Below are 6,855 nucleotides of genomic sequence, written 5' to 3' on the forward strand. Positions count from 1 at the left end.
ACGCTTAAATCTGGGAGAGTACAAATGTGTGGCCACCACCCTCTTTGCTTCCTTAAGAAGATAAATAAAGAAAAGTCACTCATTTCAACAGGAGCCAGTAAAGGAAATCACACAATTATTTTCACTCTGGTATATGAAGACCATTATCATATTTTCAGAGGACTAAAGTCATAGGAAAGAGCTAGAATTTTTGGCAGAGAAGCAAATTTTTTTCCATTAAAAGAATCCAACACCAATTTTGAAAAAGTAGTACATCAAGAAAATATCAGCTTTAGTACTGCAACTTTCTATATGTACAAAATGATTTGGAAATGCAGTTTAAATGAAGCCTGGCTTTAGCAAAACATCTTACCTGAGGGCCATATATAATTAGGACCCTCACATGGAATATAGAACTTGTATCATATCTTGGTAACTCCTGTGATCTGATCTGTATTTTTCCCAAATTGTCGTAGGAAAACTTTCTTATTTTTACATGTGGCTTAACAAAACAGAAAAGCTTGAAATAGATAATAATGTTAAATTAAAAAGTGAAGAAAATATATTCTTTCTTCAAGTTCTATATCATGATTTTTACATCACATTGATCTTTAAAACATATTATATATTTTGTAGACTTTTCAATAGATTCAGCCTGACATGACTGACTCCATTTTTATACACCAGCTCCACAATTATGTCAGGCTGAATTTATTTATTTATTTATGGATTTTATATATTTGGTACAGGGTCTCACTCTGCAGCTTGCACTCCTGTTTTCAGGCTCCCTCACACTGGGATTATAGGCATACACCACCACACCCATAACAGTTGGTCAGCTCAGCGTGCCTGGGGATGGGGCTGGCGTGGCATGTAGTGCCAGGGATCGAAATCCTTAGTCTTCTGAGCTATCTCATTGGCCCTCAGGCTAACTCTAGTTGACTTTTCTGACATACTGTAAGAAAATCAAACCATACATCAGTATGAAAAGGTTTACCATTAGACCTTGGTACAACTATTGCACCTTTTCAATAATAGCATAAAATGAATCGGGTATATTTTGGTTTGAATGTAGTCATTTTGTTCCAATTTGTGTATGGACCACCTTGTCTGACTCAAAGCAGGTAGCAGATCCCCAGATTCTTCCTACTCTCCAGGATAATGCTTCTACTAATGACTCCTTCAACAAATTGCACTCTGCAACCCTGTATCTTTCTTCACAGTGCTATAGGGCCAGTTCTCACACACCATGGCTGGGCTGTTTTGAAACAAGGCTGGTGAGTTAGATTCTTTCAGTTTACTTTTCCAGTCTTATGTACTTCACTAATAGTTCATTTTCATGATCATTTCTTACTAGAATCTTTATTAGTTTTCAGACACTGGTATCATAAATTATCCCATTGTTGATGTATATTTATTGATTTATTTGCTTTAAAATGATATGTTTCATATAGTGTTGGTTCCTGGAAACCCTCATACAAGTATAACATGTAATAAGAAAGAGAAAAATCCCTATCAATAAAGTTAAAGTATTAGAGGGTAGACAAGATTGCTCCACAGACTAAGAGTTTTCTTAAACAAATGTGGGGACCGGGGTTCAATCCCCAGCACCAAATGCCCTGCTTGCTTGCCAACAGGCACGCTGAGCCAGAGACTGAGAACAGGCATGGTGATGCATGTCTGTAATCCCAGCGCTGGAGAAGCTGACAACAGGAGGATCACTATGAGTCTGAGCTTCGTAGTAAGAACCTGTACAAAATGCATTACAAAAATAAAAAACATAGGGCCAGTGAGATAGCTCAGCAGTCTAAAGTGCCTGTTTACACAAGCATAGACTGTGGTTTGATCCCCAGCACCACATGCTGCTTAAGTCCCCCTCCCAGGGCAGGCTGAGCCTGCCACAAACTAAATAAATAAAATAAAATAAAATTTAAAAGTTTAAGTATTAAAATGCACTACTGTAGAAGTTAACAAAATTTGATTGCGCTAGGAACTTATAAAGTGAGCACTGCTTAGTTTAGACACCAAAAGAAATCAAAACATCTGTTTTCAAGATTTTATCTTCTTTCATTGATTAATTAGTATCTTAATTTCACAATAATTATAGCTAGTCACACACGTGGACAATTTTTCTCCAGATGCCAGAAAAAGCCTTCAGATAAAGACGTATAGCTGCCACCAACTGGAATTCTATCCAGTGTCTTCAGATATCTTAAGGACAAAGAAGGCACAAGGTCCAGTACTTAGAGCATCTACTATATGGATTAATTCCATTTTAATATGTCTTAAAATTTATAAGCAAAACAATTAAGATGACATTTAATTTTGTAATTATTTTCAAAATATATACTTGTGTCATATCTGAAAGAACATCTACATGAAGACAAAAAAATTATGGCTGAGTGCCATGCTAGCACTGTTTTAGTATGTGTTACATAGGCAAATTACTGATTCTTTCATTATTCCCCTCCTCATAAATCTGGCTGCTTCGTGTCTCACTTGTTGCAAAGGTGCTAGTGCATATATGATCTTCTGCAAATTGCATGAAAATACATATGTAAAATGTTATTTATCTTAAATAACTTAAAAAGAGCAAATAAAATATCCAGTAACAGTAGATAGCACTTATATTGTAATTATTTAAATCAAACTCTAAAATTCTTTAGTGATCAATCCCCAATTCAGCCAATAAATAAATAAATAAATAAATAAATAAATAAAATTTTTTAGTGAATACAGAAATTGTAATTAAAATTATTTTCTGCTGTATAAATATTTTTAATACATCCATATGTGTGTGAGGAAATTATGTTTCAGGTGATCCATAGACACTTTGATATCGAAATTCCCCTTAAGATAAGACGAATCACTAAAAATAGACTCAGCATGTTGAGGAAATTGATTTCTCTAATTTGCATCACAGCAAGCTACAGTCAGGATAATTAAGCCAAAGGATATTATCATTTATGACTGCTTCTTGTCAGGAACTGTAGTGTTTTCCCCATTGGCAAGGGAGTAGGTTTAGGGCAATTAAAGTTAGTGTTAGAATTATTCCCGGTTAGTCAAAATTAGCCAAAACCAACAGTGAATTGCAAAATGACTAGTAAAATAGATAGGAAGAGATGTTTGTCTATTAAGCTCAATTTAATGTGTCTAGACCATCAGAGAAAAGAAACGTTTAGTAAACTGGATAAAACAAAATATTCCAAATATGTTGTAGTATGAGGCAAAAAAAAACAACAAATTGTAATCATCTTAGAAGTTTATAACATCTATACAATTTGTCAGTTAATAATACTTTACTACAGAATTAACACACAATCATTTAAAGCTTAAAAGAATTTTGTTTGTGAATATAGAATCCAGTCCAATATTTTAATAATTTCTCAAATTTTTAAATTATTGATTTGAGGTTTTCTATATTTAAACTTTTGAGGGCTGGGGAGATAGCTTGGCAGTCTAAAACCCCACCTGGCAAGTGCAAGGACTGGTGTTCGATCCCTGTACCACATGCCATGCAGGCCCTGGGCACTAAGCCAGTGACCTGGGGTGGTGGTACATACCTATAATCACAGTGCTGTGGAGGCTGAGACAGGAAGTTCACTAGGAGTCTGAGCTATTATCGAGACCCTGTACCCTATCAGTCACTCACTCAATCAATCAACCTTTGATTGCCACAAAAGTATGTACATTTATTTCTACCTTTAGTAAGCAAAGAACGTAAGTATTTCTTGCTTATAGTCCTCCCATTGTAATTATTTCTAATTTTGCTAAATAGGGAGGAAATCTATACTATAATTTTTATTATTTTAGAGGTAAATGATATGTAGAAAAGTTGTTTAATGGCCTGTTTTTGGATTTGGTTGTGAATTACTTGTTCATATTATTTATTTATGCTCTTGGTATTCTGTTCAATTATGTATTTATCACATTGTTAGACTTTATTCATTTATGGCAAGTTTTGGGGTGTATATTTTTTAAATGTAGAAAAATTTCTATGCTCTGTGTTCAGTAAGCTGTGTTCAATGATTTTGAGAATTGAAATGCTACAGTTGTGTGGATAACTGAACCTTTTTCTTTCTAATAAACTTACATACAACTCAAGCTTACATACTATGTTCTTTTAAGCCTTAATTCATATATTTAAGTAAATAAAGATATTGTCACCATCTTATGCATTTTTAAGTAACACAAATTGGATCTGACTAGCCAATGACTTAACCAAGTCCTACAGTGGAAACAAAACTGCTTCTAAGGAAAGCTTCCAATAACCCCCTAATACCTATGTTATGTCTATTTTACTGATAAAATAGAGTTATACCCATTTTCATTTACCTAAATATTTCATATTATACTCTTTATTAAATGTAACCTAATTTAATTAAACAGGTAAGTTTCTTGGCTATTATTTTTTTAATCTTTTGTGTGTGTGTGTGTGTGTGTGTGTGTGTGTGTGTGTGTCCAGCTCAGCCCACCAGGGGGCGGGCTGGCTGGTATGTGGTGCTGGGGGATTGAACCATGGTCCCTGTGCTTTGCTTAGCTTATCTTGTTCTAGGTAGGTGCTTTAGACCACTGAGCCATCTCACCAGCCCCTCTTGGCTATTATTGTTTATTTTCCACTTTTCATTCTCATTCCACATATGCCTTTATAAATTAAATCCCATGTCCCCTGCTGTTGGAAAAGAAGGAAGGAAAAAAGGAAAGGAAGAGAGTAATCAGAAAGGAACCAAAAGAAGGAAAATGTTGAAAAGGCAAACAAGAAGGGAAAAATAACCAATGTGTCTATGAAGATCAAGGGATCGTTATCATTCCAATAATATTTACACAAAGAATGGAACACCAGCTGGATTGGTCACTGTATGATTTATGCCACTGTTTCTCTTGCTACAATTCCTAGACAACAGGGGAGGCTCTGTTTAGTCAAGGAAGGATCTTGTCACCTGAATATTTAGGGATCATGAATACTTTCTTGGTATAGTATTTTCTTTCACTCCTTTGTACTGTAAGATTCAACTTATATTGTCTAACTATATTTTTACAACTCCACTAAGTAAACTACTTTATTTGTAAATGCCTCCATAGTTACTTATACATCAGTGGCTCTAATTATACTTTTCCTTATTTCCTTATTTTTCATACCCACTTATTTTTTTTTCGGAACCAGGGATTGAACTCAGGCCCTTGCACTTGACAAGGAAGGGCTTATTCCACAGAGCCATCTCCCCAGCCCATCACTTACTTATTTGAGTTACTCTTCTAAAATGAAAATGACTATGTGCATTTTAATATCTAACTAAAAGTATAACATTTAATTTGTAAAAATGTTTAATGTACAAATAAAACATCGGTAGTGTTTCATGTTGCTTTATAGAAACCTATTAAAATACAGCAGATGAAAAAGAAAAGAAAATGTTTTAAAGATATCATCACTCAATAATGCATTCACGGCTTTAGTCATGCTACAAGGTATAGAAATATTGCCAGTTAACTTTAACAGATAGAAAAACATAGAGGAAATGGATTTAAAATCACTTCATATTAGTTTTATTTAATAAAAATGTAATATCTTAGGATCACCCTTTGTAATCCTATCTACTTTTAGATTCTGATGGTCCTTAGAAAGAGTGTTTCAATGACTGAATCGAAACTTACATCTGATTTTGTGTTAGAAAATTGAAACAGCTTGTGATCATGGCTAAGCAAGAGCTTTATGGCAAGAGAAAATAGTTACATGATTACTGAACTGTAACTGTCACTGGAAATAGAAACCTGCAAGGAGCCTATCATAAAAGTAGCAATTTTAGATGCACTAGTGTTTAAAATTAAAGTTTAGTAATTCACTGTGAATGTATCATCTTAATGGCTTCAGGAAATTTTCCTACGTTCATTTAGTACAATCCCTATTTTTATATCCTTTTAATAGGAAATAGTCACGATTGAAGGTCAGTAATGCAATTCTTCTAAGACTATAAAACTAAAACACTGAAATATATGAATTATGAAATAATACTTAATGAATTTTTATTGTTAGAATGTGATAATTCTAATTACTTGAGAAAAGCTGTATGTCATGTTGTGCAAGCCAGTTCAATCAATATTTTCTTCCCTATTCTAAAGTATAAGTAGTTGATAGTATGTATAATTGCAGGAGTGACTCTTCTGCAAATAAAATATATAGTGGATATTTTATAATTTACTAAATAAATATTAACATTTTGTAAATATATTATCTTTAACTTTGAGAGATAAAAAAATTTTAAAAAATGACAAAACCCAAAGCAAAAGAAATGAAATGTGTTCGCTTTCTTTTTCTTAGTGTAGAAAAAAGACACTTGGACTAAAATGTGCATTGAGATATAATATTGCAAGATGATATTGACAGAATTAGTCTGAAAAAATGTGTATTTCCCATAATTTAAACAAAATGTAAAATATTAAACATAAGTAAAATAAAAATCCATATTGAAAATACTTAGGAAATAATGGAGTTTGGCATCTGACATTTTGTCCATCTAATATTTTAAGCACTGAAGAAATTTGTCTCTGTGATTAACATTTAAGAAATTTTCCAATGTAATTCTGAATACAAAGGCATAAGCATTGCCTAATCAGGGCATCTTAACATATACATGATCATGAAATAAAGCTTCTGGAAGATTCAAAGAGTTCATTGCTATCAAGTTTAAGACTTCTACTAAAGAAGTAGAGTAGTAACTTCCCTGTAACTTAAATAAAATCATGTATATAGGTTACATAAAATTTTGTATTCATTAGGCGCTTTTTCTTCAGCATTAGGTTTTTCCTCAACTTTCCTCAGTTTTAACATTATTTACTGTGTAGGAAGCATCTACCTGGACCCACTTACAGTCAGAACTT

The sequence above is a fragment of the Octodon degus genome, unplaced genomic scaffold (assembly GCF_000260255.1).
Source record: "Octodon degus isolate 3935 unplaced genomic scaffold, OctDeg1.0 scaffold00247, whole genome shotgun sequence".
In the NCBI taxonomy this organism is placed as follows: Eukaryota; Metazoa; Chordata; class Mammalia; order Rodentia; family Octodontidae; genus Octodon; species Octodon degus.